Consider the following 18,625-nt stretch of genomic DNA (forward strand, 5'->3'; position numbering starts at 1 on the left):
TACTGGGACATTCCGGGAGGGCTGGAGCAGTTGCACAGGGGCCCAATGCATCCACACTACTCCCCCTCCTCTTCTGCTCTCACCCCACAATTCAGCACTGTCCCATAAACTCCCTGTTGATTGATGACTGCCGCAGCAACTCTCTCAGGGACGATCCCAGAGAAATCCTTCAGAGGATTTTAATTAAGAAAGGACAATTTCCAGTCACACAGAGTATTTCCTTTGGAAGCATGTCCCACTCCTCAAAGCTCTCAGAGGAAAAAAACAACCAGCTCTGAACTGTTACAGAGCTAAAAGTGTACTATCATGAAAAGGGTCAAGTAAAAAAAAAAATATTATTCATTCTGTAGGACCACTTAATGGAACATTTCCTAGAGTCCATTCTCACACATGTAACATTTGAATATCTTTTATAGTCTGTTGTCTCACTGGCCTGGAATATTCCAATAAATATTTTTTTTCATTTTCGCTGATTTGGGTTTTGACTCTCATGGTGTAGTCAATAGTCCCTTCTGTGGCTACTTTGTTCAGGCCAGGAATGAGGAAGACTTTGTTTAGCAACAGTAAGCAGAATAGGCTTTGCTAGTCACCCTGGAGCTAGAGTCAGAGGGGACTCCAGCAGTTTCCTGTAATACAACCAACTCCAGTCTCTTCTTTAGCATAAGGGTCATTACAACTCTGTGTCCTGGGGACTCTTCTTGCTGTGGAGCTCTCATAGGGAATAGATATTTATCCAGAAAGGTGGAAGTGATAGTCCTTGCATGGCATAAGATGTAGAGACACTACAATATTGACACCTACATGACCCAAGATGGGGTGGTCCAATCGGATGTTGGCAGTCTCACCACAGTGCAGATTGTTTCAATTCTTCCCTCGCTCTCTCACTTTAATTGGTGGATTATCATTTAAATGCTCCATAGAAAAGTGTGTTTCAAGGAGGGATTTGAATGACAAGAGATTATTTGAAGTATGGGGTGCAGCATTAAAGAAGGCATGAAGAAGAATGTGGAAGGAGATTACAAAGTGTGCAGTTAGAAAACTGACTTGAGTGGTGTGAAGGGAGCAAGACAGGAACATATACTGTGTATTTACAAGCGGCCAGTAAGGTAATGTGCACTTGAGCGTGCACATGCACCAGACATCATCATAAAGCTATCAGAGATGGCTGTTCTAAATTAGAACACTAGACTTGATTCTGTCTTCAGATACACACAAATAGAAGTCAAGTATGGGTATCCCAAGGCAGAATTTAGCATACCATTTTTAAAAATAAAAATATTCATAGATTCATAGGTATTAAGGTCAGAAGGGACCATTATGATCATCTGGTCTGACCTCCTGCACAATGCAGGCCACAGAATCTCACCCATCCACTCCTACGATAAACCTCTCACCTTTTGTGAAAACTAAAACTATGCATCTTCTCTAGTTCACATCACAAAGGTGAGTCACTATTTAGACTGAAGGATTGATGTTACCAAATGCACATATATAGATGTTACAGAGCTTTTATGGCTGTGTTCAGGCGGGAGAGAGGCAGGAACGAATTTTCCTATAAAGCTTGCTTATTACTGTTTACATCAAAGAAAACCACCATTTAAATGCAAACAATTCCATCTTCTGCTAGGAAAGATTATCCACAGGGCACTGAATAGTAATCCCCAAAGACATTCAGCAATGTGCATTAAAACTGGATTGACAGCCAATTACCACTGGCGCGTTGAAAAGAATGACCAAAGCATTTAAGGATGAATCTATTGAATTCAATAAACAATTTCCAGGTGATTTGATTAGATAATTAGAACTTCTCAAACACTGAATTATCAGAAGATCCCTGTAGAAAAGACAAATAGTGACATGCAATAATGCTACTCTTTAACAGCAGCATTTGTCTCCAATTCTAAAACTAGTTAGAGAATGCCCAAGGTTTAGTAGAGATGCTGCGGAACAACATTATATTAGGGAGTCTTAGATGTTGTTCTTGATTTGATAAACTGGATATTATGGACAATATTTTTCTAACCTTTTAACTTAATTGGGAGGCTCCTCCTTACTCCACATTTCTAATTCACTACATGATGCTCTTTCCCAATACCTTGCTCAGAATTAAGACAGTGGAGCTATTGTTCTATTCTGAAGGTCAAATGCAGCCCACAACTTTGTAAGTAAAACAAGCCACTCTCCACCCCACCCCAACCCCCCCAAAAAACAACAAAAACAACAACCCCAAAACAAAACAGTTTTGATGGAAAAATTTGAACCAACACTAGTTAAAAGTCTGACAAAGTAAAGTCTTAGCTGTGCGGAATGTTAGAAAATTTTTTCCTATTAGGGCAACATTAAGGCAGTTCAGGTATATTGGTGCTTGGACCAGTGGGAGCCACAGGCCCCAGGCAGCTTATGACATTTTAACCCTGAGGGTCGTTAACTCTGCTTAGCTAACTTAAAGGTAAAAATGGATCCAGCCACCAAAACCAGCAGGTACTGATACTAACACTGGTGCAGAGGAACTGAGAATAACATTGTTGAAAATATTTTGTAATATTCTGTCGTGTAGACAAGATTTCTGGCTAAAGATCTGAGGGGAAATTTTTCAAACACTCTTAGGCTCCTACGTGACTTAAGTCCCATTTCAATAGAGACTTAGCCCTGGTCTACACCAGGAATTTAGGTCGAATTTAGCAGCGTTAGGTCAATTTAACCCTGCACCTGTCCACACGATGAAACCATTTTGGTCGACTTAAAGGGCTCTCAAAATCGATTTTTGTATTCCTCCCCGACGAGGGGATTAGCGCTAAAATCAACATCGCTGGGTCGAATTTGGGGTAGTGTGGATAAATTAATAAAGAAAGAATGCATGGTTTCAAAACGACAGTTACTTTATTTCAAAGGGGGAAGGGTGGGTGGCTTACAGGGAATTAAAATCAGCGAAGGGGGCGGGTTTGCATCCAGGAGAAACACACACAGCTGTCACTCTGTAGCCCGGCCATCATGATACCGGTTTTCAAAGTCTCTGTGATGCGCAGCGCGCCTACCTGTGCTCTTCTAATCAGTGTCTGACTGCTCAAAATCGGATGCCAGGTGATTTGCCTCAACCTCCCACCCTACCATAAACGTCTCCCCCTTACTCTCACAGATATTATGGAGCACACAGCAAGCGGCAAGAACAACAGGGATGTTGGTTGCGCTGAGGTCTGACCAACAGCGCCAGCGAGCTTTTAAAGGTCCAAAGGCACATTTTACTACCATTCTGCACTTGCTCAGCCTATAGTTGAACTGCTCCTTTCTACTGTCCAGGCTTCGTGAGCCATGGCAGCAAGGGGTAGGCTGGGGTAGGTGCGACCATGTGGTGCTGCTGGCTGGGAGAGCAGCCTGAGGCAGAAGCCTCCAGTTGCAGGAAATCAGGATAGTAGAGTTGCAGCGGAAGTGGTGGAGCGAGCAAAACACCATTGATGAGGACAGCTAGCAGTGCTATGGCGTCTGCACAGGTAGCCCAGGAAAAAAGCTGTGAAATGATTGTCTGCCGTTGCTTTCACAGAGGGAGGAAGGGAGGGAGGAGCAACTGACGACATGTACCCAAAACCACCCGTGACAATGTTTTTGCCCCATCAGGCATTGGGAGCTCAACCCAGAATTCCAATGGGCAGCGGAGCCTGCGGGAACTGTGGGATAGCTACCCACAGTGCACCGCTCCGAAAGTCGACACTAGCCATGGTACTGTGGACTTACCCCGCTGACTTAATGCACTTAGTGGGGACACACACAATCAACTGTATAAAATTGCTTCAAAAATCGATTTCTATAAAATCAACCTAATTTCGTAGCGTAGACATACTCTTAGGCACTAAGGCGTCAAAATCTCATTGAAAGCCAATGGGACTTAGGCTCCTAAATCTCTTTCACAATTTTTAGCCCTAACCTAAAGCAAGATTTGTCATCATCAAGGAAATTTGTAATGAATTTACTTGCCAGACTAGCTAACTGTTGAAGAGATTATATACACATTAAACTAATTTATCTACAGATCACGTTATTTCCTTATCCCAGTCCTGGACAGAAATCAGTGGCATTGCCTCGACCAACATATGGTAGAGCAGCTCTGGCTTTGGAGGATAAAACCTTCCCAAACCCATGCAACTTCCTTCTTATGCTGAAGGAGAAGAATGGCTTCCCTTTCACCTTTTCCATGGCTGCACCAAAAAATAGTAAAGGGAAACTTGACCATTTAGACCGCAGATTCCCTGCTCCATCTTGCTCCAGTGGGAGAAGAGGTTGTTCATAGGGACTCTTTAGAAGAAATTTTTTGCCTTAACACTTATATTGTTAAAATGTTCTGCAAAAATCTACATTCTCAATGGAGGAAAATGTTGTGTCTGTGTCAAAAAAAGTTACATGCTCTGGTCTCTTGAGCTGCTGGTACTAAGCAGCAACTGAACCCCGGGGAGAATGAGACCACCACCACCAAAGAAAACAGCAAGAGAACCCTCCAAACTTGAAAGATCCTTAATTAGAATCAGTTCTCTAACAGATAAAAAACCTGGGTGGGAGTGGGGGGAGGACGGGAAATACTATGAAATCAGGCGAGAGTTTGCAACTTTCAACTTCTAGGCTTTCCAAACAGCTTTCATTCGAAACCTCAGACCATGGGGACAACCTTTACAGATCTCCTGAAAACTGATATTATTGAGGACTCGCTCTCTGTTGGAAAGGACTACAGAATCCCCATGTGTAAATCTGGAGAAAAGGACAATCCAGGCAGCAACATCTGTGCGATATCCATGGATAAGCAGAGAACTAAAAAAAAAAAAAAGCAGCAGGAGGCATTAGCTGTAAAGGTAATACAATCCTGTTCTTTTTCCTAACTAAGGGAAATTCTCACTTTGACTTCAGTGGGCTTGGGATCGGGCTTTAAGGCTTTTTACATATGCAAAGCTTCAATGAATTTATTCCCGTAAGAAAGTAGGAGAAGCAGAGGAACAAATGGCTGTTTCCTGCAGAGCTCTTTTTTCCCCAGGGGTGACAATGAGTCTTGTCTGCATTTTTGGGGAACACTAAACAGTATGCAAAAGTGAAGCATTTTGTTTCCTCAGTGCCTCAGGAAAAGACTGATTTAGGGTTTGTCTACACGAAGCAGCAATGAGCACTAGAGAGGTGTGATTTTTCAAGTGCACCAGTGTGTTGCATAATAACTGGCCCATCTAGACCCTCCTGGCACAAACTAAAAGTTCCCTAGTGTGTGTTAAAGTAGTACTGTTTGAAACAGCACTTTGTTAACATGCATGAGGGAACCTTTAGTTTATGCCAGCCGGGACTATACAGGCTAGTCAGTGTGCAACACGATAGTCCTCCTTAGAAATCACACCCCTCCACTGCTCATTGTTGATTCATGTAGACAAGCTTTGGCACCACATGTCACCTCTAGGCATTATGGGATATTATTAAAAAATATTAGGTTTTTTGCGTTTGTTTTCTAAGGTCCCTCTCTGCCTCCAATAGTGGGTGACCTCATAATTCTTTCTATAGTTAGATATTTCCCCTCTGCTATTTTGAATCTTAATTTCACAGTTTTAGCCCCCAATACAGCAAAGTACTTCAGCATAAAAGTCTAATGTTAAATATGAAATAGTTCCATTGACTTCAATAGGTCTACTCATGGAATTAAGTACCTTGTCAAACCTTAATTAGGAGCACCCTCCAATGAAAATAGGTGCAGAAAATATGGCCAGTTAAATTTAAACCAAGATACGTGCCCAATTTATTGAAATATTTTGTTCTATTACATTACACTTGAATTTTTGTTAAACTAAAGTTGCCACTTCTGTAATTAACAGAATGATGCATCATGAACTTTGGCTGTGTTCTCTTACTTTTGTTTCTTTTAATTAGAATTTTAAAATTATTTTAATTTATTATTTGTATTAGAGCAAATAATTGCCTAGGTTATCCAATCAGGAACAAGACCCCACTGGGATAGATTTTATATTACACTTTCCTCTATTCTCTGTGTAAAAATCAATTTTAATAAAATCAGTTACAGCCATGCACGTACAATGGACATCAGCCCATAACACTGAATCTATGATGTTATGTTCATCTGCATGGCCAGAGGCTGATATTGCAAATCCAGGTCATGACTGGACTGCAGGAGGAATTGAGGGAGAGGTTCTGTCTGTGAAGGAATTTTTTATTCAAACATCTACTGCAGCTGAAATAATAGCAAAGGGAATATGGGGAAATAGCCAGCCAAGGAAATTGCTTTTTTTTCTTTTAAAAAGTGTTTGCTTCTTTTGAGATTACTCCATTAAGAAATATCCTTCCTTAAACTCACAACAGCAAGATCTAATTTAAGGCTTGTCACTCCATCTATGACTTGCACTACTCCTCTAGCTTTCAGAGCACACAAGTTATGTAAGATCACAAGCTGACCTCACACCCTCTTGCAACCAATCATATAGTTTAAAGGACACAGAAGGCAATCATTTTGGATTTTCTTTTCTTCTGCCCCTCAATCACACTTAACATTGCCAATACGCAAACAGTGGTATTAAAACAAAAGGGAAAAGTTACATCATGCAATTAAGACTTCAATGGAAGTATTAGGAAATGCTCTTGCTATCCACAAATTGGATGGCATGGAAGTACTGGCTCCAAATGAGCTGTCTCTATCTGCCAAGCAAATGTTTACGTGGGGGACTTCATTCAGATGGATCTGCATATGCAAAGTAACTGTGTTTGCTGAAGGATGTCTTGAAATTTCTGATGAGAAGTTCAACACATGCTCAATAACCTTTAAAATGCTGGCATTTTCCAGGGTACCAGTCTACTTAATCATTAGGAGAATGAAGATTATTATTTATTTTATCTATTAGCTTATCATAACTAGACCTCAGCAAGTCATCGGATTTTACAAACAATTGCAGTGTGTTGGAGTCCATGATTTTAGGATAATTTCTGAATGTGAATTTTCTCCCAGTGTAATTGCATTTCCCAGATTGGTTACCTTTTAGATGTCTTGGTTATTATTCCACTTCAAACTTGGGGCCAGGTGTTGTAGCCCTTACTCCTGTTCAGTAGTATATACTTATGGGAATATCAACAGAGCTACTTTGATCAGTGAGTCAGGTTGTAGAATCTCATAAAAACTCATGAAACTGCACCGCCAAAAAGATCTATGACTTGATGAAGTCAATGGTAAACCTCCCATTGACCTCAAAGGCAACAAAACTGGGCCTTTATTTCCTCTAAATCTTTCTGTGAAATCAACATCCGGTCAGAAAGAACAGCACAGGATCAACAATAGATATAAAGTTGGGGTCTGTTTCACTCTTCATAAATAGGTACACAAATCAAAGAGGAACAGTGGAGAAATATATTTTAAAAAAGGAAGTCACAAGTGTAGAATGAAGTTTCTCTTCTCAGTAGCTCTGGCTAGCTTATAGAGATTCAGGCTTCCGTCTTATAAGATGGCTTTGAATAAGAAAGGAAGCCATCTTATTGGAAAACAGTATTACTTAAATGCAGAATATGAAAGATCTACTTTTCACAACTGCTCATACTAAAGTCCATGCATAATTGTGCACACAATTACCAGATTTGCTTGCACAAATAACTAAATTATCACTCTTAACAGTAATTACATGCACAAGTTAGAAAGATTAGGTGGGTGAGGTAATATCTTTGATTGGATTAGCTTCTGTTGGTGAAAGAGACAAACTTTAGAGCTACACAGAACTACACAGAGCAGTTTTTCAAAGCTAAAGTAGAGCTCTGTGTAGCTTGAAAGCTTGTCTCTTTCACCAACGGAAGCTGATCCAATAAAAGACATTACCTTACTCACCTTGTCACCCTGACTGCCTGGGACCAAGAGGGCTACAACACTGCAAGTGCACAGAACTGTTATTTTATTGGGTTTTTTAAAAACCCTTGTAAGTATATGGGAGAAAAGTGACATTAGCTAAAAGAGTTATTTGCTGTTATATGAGTTTGAAGTTAACAGGTTAGTCGATGATCAATACAAAATTTCCACTACCTTAACAATTACATTGCTATTTCTAGGACTGTAAAATAATATAAATATATAGGTGCAACATAGCATTGCTATTTCATGGTACCATAGTTGGATGCAATATTGACCATGCAACAACACAGCAAGTTAAGGTCTGTATAGAAATTAATGGTTTGTTTAATTATCTATTTAGAAGATGGAAATTAAACACAAAAACTTGCTTTAGTGTAATGTTAAGGTTACAACTTTAAACATTCAAAAAAATCAAGGAAGTAAAAATGTAAAGTATCTCTGTGACATACCAGGGTACAATTCAGACCAATGAGTAACTAACTGTGTCAGCCCTGCCCTGTGATCTGGGGTGCCTTTTACAATGCCTTGCTGATGTCTCCAGCCTGGATTGCTCAGAAACAGTCTCCAGCATGTAAGTCACTCCCAGCTATGCCTGTGTCTGCGCACTGCAGCCAGCCAGCCACACACTTGGCTCTTACCAGTCTTAAATATCACTACAGGGTGAGCCCAACACACTTCCAGATTTTACCCCGGAAACTCATGTTCTGTACTGACCTGCCTTTTCCTGGACAGTACAGATATGTTAAATCCATTACTCCTTTAAGGGAATAAAATGCACACAACTTGTTGCCTCACATGGAATTACCCAAACCCTTCAATTTGAACACACTGGATTAGATAAAACAATAAAACAGGGTTATTAACCACAAAGAGAGAGATTTTAAGTGAGTACAACTAATGAGGCATAAAAATCAGAAATGGTTACAAGAAAAACAAAGATAAAATGCTTATTGGTGCCTAACAAACTACATTAGATTCAAAGCAAAGTTTTCTCACCACATGCTTTCAGCAGTCTTACTGAGCAAACCCTTTCGGTCAGGACCCCGCCCCCAGAATCCAATAGCTGTTTCCTTTGTCTCTTCAGGTACAGTGAATGTGACGGCCAGGCAGAGAGAGGGATGCCTGGGAGTGTTTGTCCCTTCATTTTATAATTGCAGTCCCCCTCTTCAAAAAAAATTCCAGCTGAGAACCAGGAGCCAACGGGTCTATGTGGAAGGATATTCCTTATTGGTTTTGTCACCTGTTTGAACTGCCTTTGTCTTCCCTTCCTGCTTGATGATTCTGTATACTGCTTACATGAAAACTGAGCAGAGCACATGTTCCTTTGTTTAGGACAGACCTGTTTGCCAAATTCTTTTTGGGCAGGGCTGTGGGATTTTGAATCTTATAACTGGGGGATCTTATAACTTCACACACAAAGTTGCCACACATTTTACCAGGACAACACTGACCAGCAAATTATGAGTTTTCAAATGATCCTTACAAGCCATATATTGTACAAAGGTTATTGCAAAGGTGCGCAGCATGTGAATACAAGGGTGTATTCGGTCACAATCTCATAGTAACCTTAGCTTGAAGACATTGAGTGCATGGTTTATTGTTTATTCTCTTATAAGATTACATCTAACAGGCCCAATCCATCCTCAAATATGCACAAAGAAGTCTCATATGAGAGGGGTGAGAACAAAAACTGGATCCCTTGTATATCTTAAGGTTACTAAGAGAATCTTAAGTTTTGCATTTCCAGACCTGCATGAGCAAAACTTGATAGAGTAACTTATCTATGCTAGATAACATGTAATATTTATCAAACATAGAGCTGAACAAATCATGTGATAAGAGCAACAGGCAAAACAGAAGATTTTAGCAGCTGCATTTTGAATGGATGGGGTATCAAGTCCCAGCTTCCTTAGTATGATGGAGTATTCTCTACTCATGAGGTGCGAGGCTAGGACCCAGGGTAGTTCCTGTATTTGCACATCAATGGAGACAGAACAGCTGTATTTGATTACCAGTAAAGAAACAGGACAACAGATTAGCCTCCTCAGGGAGGTTCTACTGCTAGAATCTAACCGCTCTTCATTCCCTGAGAGGTGATGCACTGTATGTTACAAATACAAACATATCCAGTTTCCCCAGGCCTGTTCCTGTTTGAAATTTTGCGAGTAAGCAGCCCAGAGGTGACGTGGGCCTTAATGACAGGACTTTGAGTTGTGTTGGTGCCCAGAACAAACCCTCTTTCCAAAAAGGGGTTTCTTTTCACTTCATTCATAAATTCATCCCTATACAGGAAAGCACTTTGCTTAATTTAAGCATGTGCTTTAGTACTATTGGCTTAAAGTTAAATATATCTTCCAGTGCCTTTCCTGAATAGGGATGCTTTCCTGCTGGTAAGAGCTTCTGGGCAGGGAGCAATCTTTATCTCTATTGTAAAATGTCATGCACATCTACATACGAATTAAATAATAATAGTAATGACTAAAGGTGAGCTAGATATTGATGAAAATTGGGGACAAAAAAAGTTGCTAAAATGTTCATTAAATATTTGTCTCTTTTTAGCAGTAGTAAGTCTTAGCAGTATGCTGAAACCACACTGCTTTCACAAATGCCTAGGATCTCGTGTTTTGTCTAAAAGATGGCCCTGCTAGGGCCCGGTTTTAACACTGGATCACAGAAAAGCATGCGATCTCATAACATTGTGGGGGTTTACCCAGATATCTCTCATCCACATAGTGGCCCGGCCCTATACAGCTCAGCTTGTGAGATATGTTTAAATCATAGCACAATGTGATTCAGTGACTCCCATTGAAGAAAAAACATCCAGTGGCCTGGACCATGTTCTAAAATATGTACCAACGGCTACAGTTCTGAGTTACTAAAATCATACAATGTTGGGTTCCTGTAGGAAATGAAACCTGTGAATCTCTTGTCTTATGATTATTGCAAAACTTTCAAGCAGCTTTTCCTTTGCTGTTTTCTTTATGGAGACTGAGACTGCATCTACTGGATGTAACACTTTGGATTTAGATCTGCTATTTTGTCGTATCTTGCACTGAATTTGAACAAACTCTTCTTTCAGATGTAGCTCAGAGAAACAAGCAAGCAGGTGGATAAGGAAGAACAAAGGAGAATTTGACTTGCTTTCAAGTCTGCTTTCATGATCATCGGTGAGGGCTCCACTCAGATAAAAACTGATTTCTGCAGTTTGGTCCAGGAAACATCCTGGGGCTTGAACTGCTTGAGCACCAAGGATCTTAAACTTGATTCTGGAGGGAAAAAAGTTCTTTCTGCTGCTCCCACGGTGCTGAGATTCAAATTCTGACAACATCCGCCTAACCCTCCTAGGGCTGACTCCTCTCTTTGGAAGGTGGTATATATAGAAAGTATTTAAATAATAACACCCCCTACACAACCTTTGCCCCAATCTCAAATTGAACTCAAACCAAAACTCTGAAATTGACTAAAGTTTGGTTAATTGTTTCTTTTAAAGTTTCTTTTTCATTTGTCTTGCACTTCCATGCAGAGTCCTTATGCTTCTTCCTTCTGGACTGGAAGAAGAAAACAGATTTCTCAGTTCTTTGTTCTTTCACGCTTGGTTTTGCCCCTTGCTTACTGTTATTCCAAACATATTTCTCAGGGGAGCAGTAAACTAAATACTTGGGATCGAGTGTGTTCTCAAGGTTAGCAGATGCAACTCCCAATGGGAGCTGGCCTCCAACATTACCATGCTTTTGTATTGGTTTAATTCCTGGATTAACATGACTGAAGTCAAATTGACCCTTATTTTGCTAGCTTGATCTATTTCCTCTGCAACTGTCACTGTTGGTCTCCACAGAGAACTATGCAGCTTCCTTCTTTTCACATTTCTTTGGCTTATCTGTTAAGTGTCTATAGATACGTATTAAAATATAGCAGGCAACGTTTTCTTAAAATCATATGCAGTAATGAGAGCTTTCTACCAAAGAGATTGCAGTGTTATGCATTCCAAATCTATCTTTGTCGGGCAAATAACATCTAATGGTCCTGCTTGCTGCACCTGTGAGTGAATATAATGCCTTCCAAGCAGATGGACATGACTGTAGTGAGGCGAGACACCATGTATGTGCTTCGAGTACAGGTATATGATACCCAGTCAGAAATGCCCAGTGTACTAAATTTATTCCCCCTTAGTTCAGCACATATACTAGTGACATCCCAGTGCTGTGCTGGATTAATCTTAAATGTCCATGGTTCCCCGGGTGCACAAAGAGAGGTTTTGGTCTATGTTGAATTAAGTGAAGTTGTGCATACTGGAATAGAAAGAGACATTTTAACAGTGAAACATTTATTTGCCTTGCTTTGAAAATTTATATGGACTCTGTCATAAAATGCCATGCTTTACCCACCTTCAGCCAACTGTTTCACAGGCTTTCATGCAGGTGGGGTACAGAACAGAACTGGATACAGCCCTAAACGATTAATGAAAAGGAAATGGGCAATGATCTTTCATAAGCAGAACCAGTAAGCTATCTGCAGACGTCTATATGAATAATAGAGGACCCAGTGATTTGACTGGGAATTCAGCATGCTAAAAGAACTTTGAAAATTTCTTTCAGAACATTAAGTATCTTGCAATCAACTTCTTTTCTAAATATTAAGCCAGACCTTCAACTGGTGTAAATCATCTCAGCCACATTGACTTCAATGATGCTACACCAATTCACACCAACTGAGAACCTGGCCAAAAAAATTCAAGCACCATCTTCCACACTACCATACTAACATCATATAATTATCTCATTCATATAAATTATAACAAATGTATGTCATTAAAATAAGTAACTACAGCTCCTAGAAATCACTTCCATGGGTACAACCCATTTTATGTATCCATACAAACATGTTAAAGCAAGGAAAGAGAAGCATATTCCTCTTCAATAATATTTGCACCTTGCTATTCAGTTTTAGTAACAATTTAGTAATAATTGTGCAATGTAGAAAGAATCCAAAGCAACTGTGGCTGGAAAGGAACCATTTTCAGCAGGTATAATGTTGCAAGAAATGATTAACAAAACAAGGCTTTGCTTGTTTCCAGTGAATATACTATAAATCTTTTAAAACAAAAAAGATCAACACCTTAATTTATTTACATATCAAAACCACTCTGAGCCTTCTTCTGGTATCATTTACACTGGTTTTACATTGGTGTAACTCCACTGACTTCGGTGGAGTTAATCTTGATCTACATCCACACAACTGAGGGAAGGATCAGGTTCAATGTAGATTCTTCTTATATTTTCAATGTAACTGTATATGAGATATCAAAAAACATTATACCTGGCCAATAGTGTATCATATTTCGACAGTGACTAACTGTTCAGCCTTTGTACTGAGGAAAAGCCAAGATTTGAAACTCACAGACAGGAATGAACAAGGTTTATCATAAAGTGTCACAGAAGTTGTGGTTTCGTGTCTTTTTCTTCAGGAATCCGGAACACTCAGTGCCCCCAAAAGGTTTGAATCCTGGCTAACAAGAGAAAAGAAACTGGTCTTCACTGAGAACATTTGCCCACCATAGTCATATGACATTTAAAAAAAAACAAAGACAAAAACAAACCCCCCCTCACCATTGCAATCTCCATTTAGAACCAAAAATACTTATATTTTTATTTTAGAAGAAGGAATCCTTATTTAGAAACAGGAATGTGTATGTTTTAAATGGAGAAAAATCTGTATTTGAAAGGTTTCATACCTTCATTCTCTGCTACTTGGCCATTGAAAACCCAGCTACTTGTCATATTGGCAAATCAACTAATCACCGTGAAATAGCAATTGTTTTGACTGGATAATTGACTACAGGTGCAATGAATTAAGTATCCATTTTGGAGTCAGAGATATAAAAAGAAGGGGATTTAAAAACAAAACAAAAAAATATACCACCTTCCCTTCCAAAGCAATGATCATTTGGAAACTCTGGTTCCTAGAATGTCCCTGCAGCATTACTTTAGAAGAGGTGTTCTCCCTCTGCAATGCTGCAGGGAAGTGCATCTGTTCCACTGACACGATTTCAAAGAAAAAGGAGAAACAGAGCCATGGGGAGGAAAGTGAATGTTGTGGGATCCAGTGACAGTTTGTGATAACTCGGTTGATCACCTTTGTAAAATCCACAACCATATTGCACTGCGTTCCAGATGACAAAAGTGTTTGGCCCTGTCCCAACAGTCCAAATGCTGTCAACCAAGAGGGAGCTGAGCAAATTAAATGGATAACTAAGGGCTTGTCTACATGGCAACTAAGTGCCTGGCATGCCGGGGTGTTTATCTACAGTGCACTAACTGGCGTGCGGACCCTACTACTGCACTCTAAAAGTTCTGTCGTGTGCTTTGACATACTGCAGAATAGCAATAAGTCAATGCTTACCGGGAAACTTTTGGTGCACGGTAGCTGGGTCCACACGGCCCAGCTAGTGTGCTGTAGATTCACTCCCTAGCTTGTCATACATTCTGTCTCAGTGCAAACAAACCCTAACATTATCATTAGTCATTTATAGTACAGTGGCACTCAAAGGCCCCAATCAGGATCAGGGCCCCTTTGTGCTGTACAAGCACAGATGAAGAGATAGGATCCCTCTGAAAAAAAGATGCTAAGTTGCTTTCCAAACCACAGTAGAACCTCAGAGTGACTAACTGAGCAGTCAACCACATGCGTCATTTGGAAGCAGAAGTACATAATCAGGCTGCAGCAGAGAGAGAAAAAACCAACTACAGTACAGTACTGTCTTAAACTACTAAAAAAAAGAGGGAAAGCAGACTCTGAGCGGTGCTTACCTCAAGCGGCTCCTGGAAGCAGTGGCATGTCCCTTCCCCAGATCCTAGGCGTGGAGCGACCCCCAACCCTTGCAGCGGGGCCATGCTGCAGCTTCCAGGAGTCGTGTCTTGCGGCCCCCGACCCGGAGTGGGGCCGAGCCACGTGGTGCGGCCCCTGACCCGGCGCCCCTGCTGGAGCTCGCGGGCTGGGCTTTAGTTTTCCCGCCCCTGGTCTAAAACAACATCTTCCCTCCACTTGTTTGTAGGAATCTTCAGTTGGAATCCGTGCAGACTCCTCCTCTGCTGAAATCACTGCCAGCCAGTCAGCTAACTGATTAACCACTCAGTTAAGTGTATAAAGAAAACCCTGTTACAAGAAAATACAAAACGGAGAATAGCAAAATAGAAATGACTCTTTCCCCATTACTACATTTAAAGAAAAGTTGGTGAATCAGACTAGCTGAGACAATTTAACTAGAACAGTTTGGCTAAAATCAAAATAACATTCAAAGCATACAATTAAAATAGAAGTTATTTTTCCCTCCCAGTTTCCCCTTGCTATAATTAGCATTGTCCAGGCTTCCCTATTAGAGGGTTAACAATATCACTAACCTGCTGCGAAATGCTTCAGAGTTAGGGACAACAACCTGCTCCCTGCTTCTGGGCTCACCTCCCAACTCACACAGGGCACATGGCCTTCTGCAAAGCAGCTGCCCTGACTGAGTCTGACCCCAACAACAGCGAACCTATTGGAGCAGACTCAAAACTACCACACCCAATTCCAGAAGCTTCTGGTTGTGGAGTGCTTAACGTGCCTAGCAAACTTACCTGGCAGGGGAGATACCATGATCATGAAGGTGGTTTTGCCAGGGTGAGGCTCATCCATTGCACTGAGGGTGCGCTGATCTCTGTGATTTCCCCAAATGCGGGAAACTCGACTGCATAATTTGTGGTAGTCGGGGACCACGTTCGCACTCTCCCCTGGAAAAAAAATCCCCAAAAGAATGACCCAGACACAACTCACTCCTACCTCCCGTCAATGGGTCTCTTAAAGTAACCCTGCACATGGGTTACAATGAGAACAAGGAAACAGACCAATGGCAGGATGGCATCAGAAGTTCTAAAAACTATTGGCCAGATCCTCCACTAGTATAAATCAGCATAGTTAATGGAGCAATGCTGATTTAAAACAGCTGAGAATCTGGCCCTATATTTTTTAGTAAAGGCAAACATTGGAAAGGGAGAAGAAAATAGAAGGGAAGAGTAGGATGAGAAAAAAAGGATGTAGAAAGGGAGAGAGCGTCCTTGTTGCTGGAGAGGTTTGCGTATGCCATATTAATGACTAGGAGGAAATTGTGTATTGACTGTTTATATTGACTTCCATTAGTGTTATTAAAGTGAACCATGAATTTCATTCATAGTCTTATTTTCCACACTTCAAGGGGGTTTATTCTCCCATCAACGTGCAAGACGTTTGCATGCATGCCTCCCGTTAATGCTAATGGGAATTAGACATGCACATTTTCTCTGCAAATCCTCACTGAATATTGTGCATAAATCCCACATGCATGGATAGATTAATAGGCCCAGAGATATGCAGTGATTGCACACTTCTTAACCCTTAGTTTGTTTCTTGACTGTAACTCTAATGACTGCTGTCTTTTTCTAGGATCAAGGAGACAGATTATGTGCTGAATTACTCGCTATGTAGTTGCGCTGAAACCAATGCTCAAAATTCTGTAAAGCAGACGACGCAGAATTTAGTTCATTCTTCTCCTTTTATATCTCAGAGTAGTTAGAGTTGGCTGAATAACATTCACCAAATAATTTACTTGATGAATTTGGTGATTTTTTCTTCCAATTAATATTTTCAAGTATTTTCTCCATAATTTGCCCATCTCTACTTACACTGAATATGTATTCAATACTTGAAAATATTAATTTGAGTCAGAGTATGCCACTTTAATGTGCATAATTTATGCAACTTAAATGGTTCACTAACTTTTTTTTTGGATGGCCTAATAATGGGCCAAATCCTCTGCTGATGTAAATCAGTGATGCTCCATTGACTGCTGTGGATCTATGCCAGCTGAGGATCTCTTCTACTGCATCTAATAGCAGCTACACTGTAGCACCAGAAGATTATTCAGTTGTTCTGCACTGTGGGTTGCAAATAGACTGTGCCCTCTAAATAGCATATTGTTATATTATAAATGGAAACGATACTTTGCTCTCCTATACCAGCTTTTGTCTGAGGAGTTCAAAGTGCTCAACATAATTATTTCATTTTGCCTCAGAAATTCTTGTGAAGTATGAAAATCTCTCCAATTTTACAAGAAAAATTCAGAGAGGTTAAGTGACTTGCCCAGGGCCAGACAGTTCACTGGCACAGCCAGGAAGAGATCACATGAGTCTCAGTCTAAGTGTCATGCTATCACCAGCATATGGTTTTATACCCCTGTCAGTTACGGATCTGGCTAGTAATGACCTCTGATATTTTTACTTTCATTTTCTGGTGGATACTTAGCCAAGTGCTACAAGCAACCCAGGAATCAAAGCAGCATCATTCCTTCACCTTCCTGGTTGATTTTTGCTCAAGGTATTTAGGGTGGCAGCAATAAAAGAGCAATACCTTAGTGTTTTGCTTGTGCTAAAAAGGAAAAGGATTCAGCAACAGGGAAGCAAGTCTGGAGGGACTGGCTTATGATGCAAAGAACCCAGTGAGCAAAGTTCTGCCCTGACTTACACCCTTGGACATCTGGTGAATTTGAATTTGACCCCATGTATCATACAGAGTAGCCAAATGGTGACTCTCTCTCTCTCTCTCTATTAATTTGAATGGTGTAAACAGTAGATAGGAAGGAATTATTTGGATTGGCATCAAGGGGACAGAAGTGGGAGCAAGGGGATAAAATGAAGTTTGGGACAATTGAGGATGAATATCATTTAAAAAAATACTGACAGTGAAATATATCAGATCTTTCCCATCTCTGATTACTGTCCTATTTGGAACAATTGCATAGACAGAAAGAGGGATATTTTTAAAAGCATGTGGAATGGTACAGTATATCCTGTGTATCCCTGTATCTGATGGGAATCCTTGTAAATTAGTCACACTGAAAACTGAAGTCTCTGTGCAAGAACTTCGATACATAGAATTAATATTTGCTCTATCTACAGTGTAACAGTTACCACACAGCAGTATTTATATTGCTATACAACATATTTCCAGTCACTGTGGCATCTGGGTACCATCCTATTCTAAGTACAGTAAATTGATGCAGAATCTCTGATGTCAGTTACTTGGAGCAAATGTAGCCCTTTTAACAGTAACTACAGTACAGTAGGGACAAAAGTAATTCCCTTTGGCTGGGGTTTACCCATAAGAATTCCATGCCTTAGTGACTGTGTTCAAATACATGGCTGACAACCACCAAATACATGGCTATAGTTCCTGATTATTGGGTCTGCGTTTTAGCCATCTAAACTGATCTCATTTTGCAAGCAGCTGCTCTGACTTTGGGGCCCACTAGCATCGGGAGAACAGTTCTCATCAAGCTGGTGTGCTTATTAGTACCTTGTCTGATCATAGTTGAGTTGTGTAGGAGCCAAGTGCCAATCAGAGATCTGTGCTGCCTTTATTTGCGATCAGCTTTAATGCAGGAAACATCATTTTGATTCATTATCCCCAGCAATGTTGGGGTTTCCTAGTGATTTAACATGCTTGTAGTTCACTGTGCCACAATTTACAGCTTCTCCCTGAGTACCTCACACTCCTGTCCACTGTCTGGACATGCTAAATGAAAGGCATTTCTACAGCAGATAAGCATATTTTCTTCAAGGGGGGCTTTGAATTTTAAATGGTGTGTTAAACCACATCCATAAGTTGTGGAGGATCATACTGCAAAAATACGGTTCGGCATCACAGCCATCTGTAAAACTTAATTACTGATGAGTAAGATGTGGCAATAAAAGCACAGCA

General features: G+C 40.5%; 1 long non-coding RNA gene and 1 other non-coding gene across 2 annotated transcripts in view; one reads left to right on the forward strand and one right to left on the reverse strand.

Moving 5' to 3' along the window:
* Positions 1-12,195: 12,195 nt before the first annotated feature.
* Positions 12,196-18,625, reverse strand: part of LOC122464141 — a 31,891-nt gene continuing 25,461 nt past the window's right edge. Inside the window, exons 2-4 of the long non-coding RNA XR_006288057.1 lie at positions 15,472-15,624; positions 14,665-15,010; positions 12,196-13,364 (exon numbers count right to left, since the gene is read on the reverse strand). This is a non-coding gene — a long non-coding RNA (uncharacterized LOC122464141). The remainder of the gene's footprint in view (positions 13,365-14,664; positions 15,011-15,471; positions 15,625-18,625) is intronic.
* On the forward strand, positions 15,464-15,627 carry LOC114018960. The gene has a single exon (XR_003564138.1). It is a non-coding gene; the product is annotated as a U1 spliceosomal RNA (small nuclear RNA).

The sequence above is a fragment of the Chelonia mydas genome, chromosome 1 (assembly GCF_015237465.2).
Source record: "Chelonia mydas isolate rCheMyd1 chromosome 1, rCheMyd1.pri.v2, whole genome shotgun sequence".
Lineage (NCBI taxonomy): Eukaryota > Metazoa > Chordata > Testudines > Cheloniidae > Chelonia > Chelonia mydas.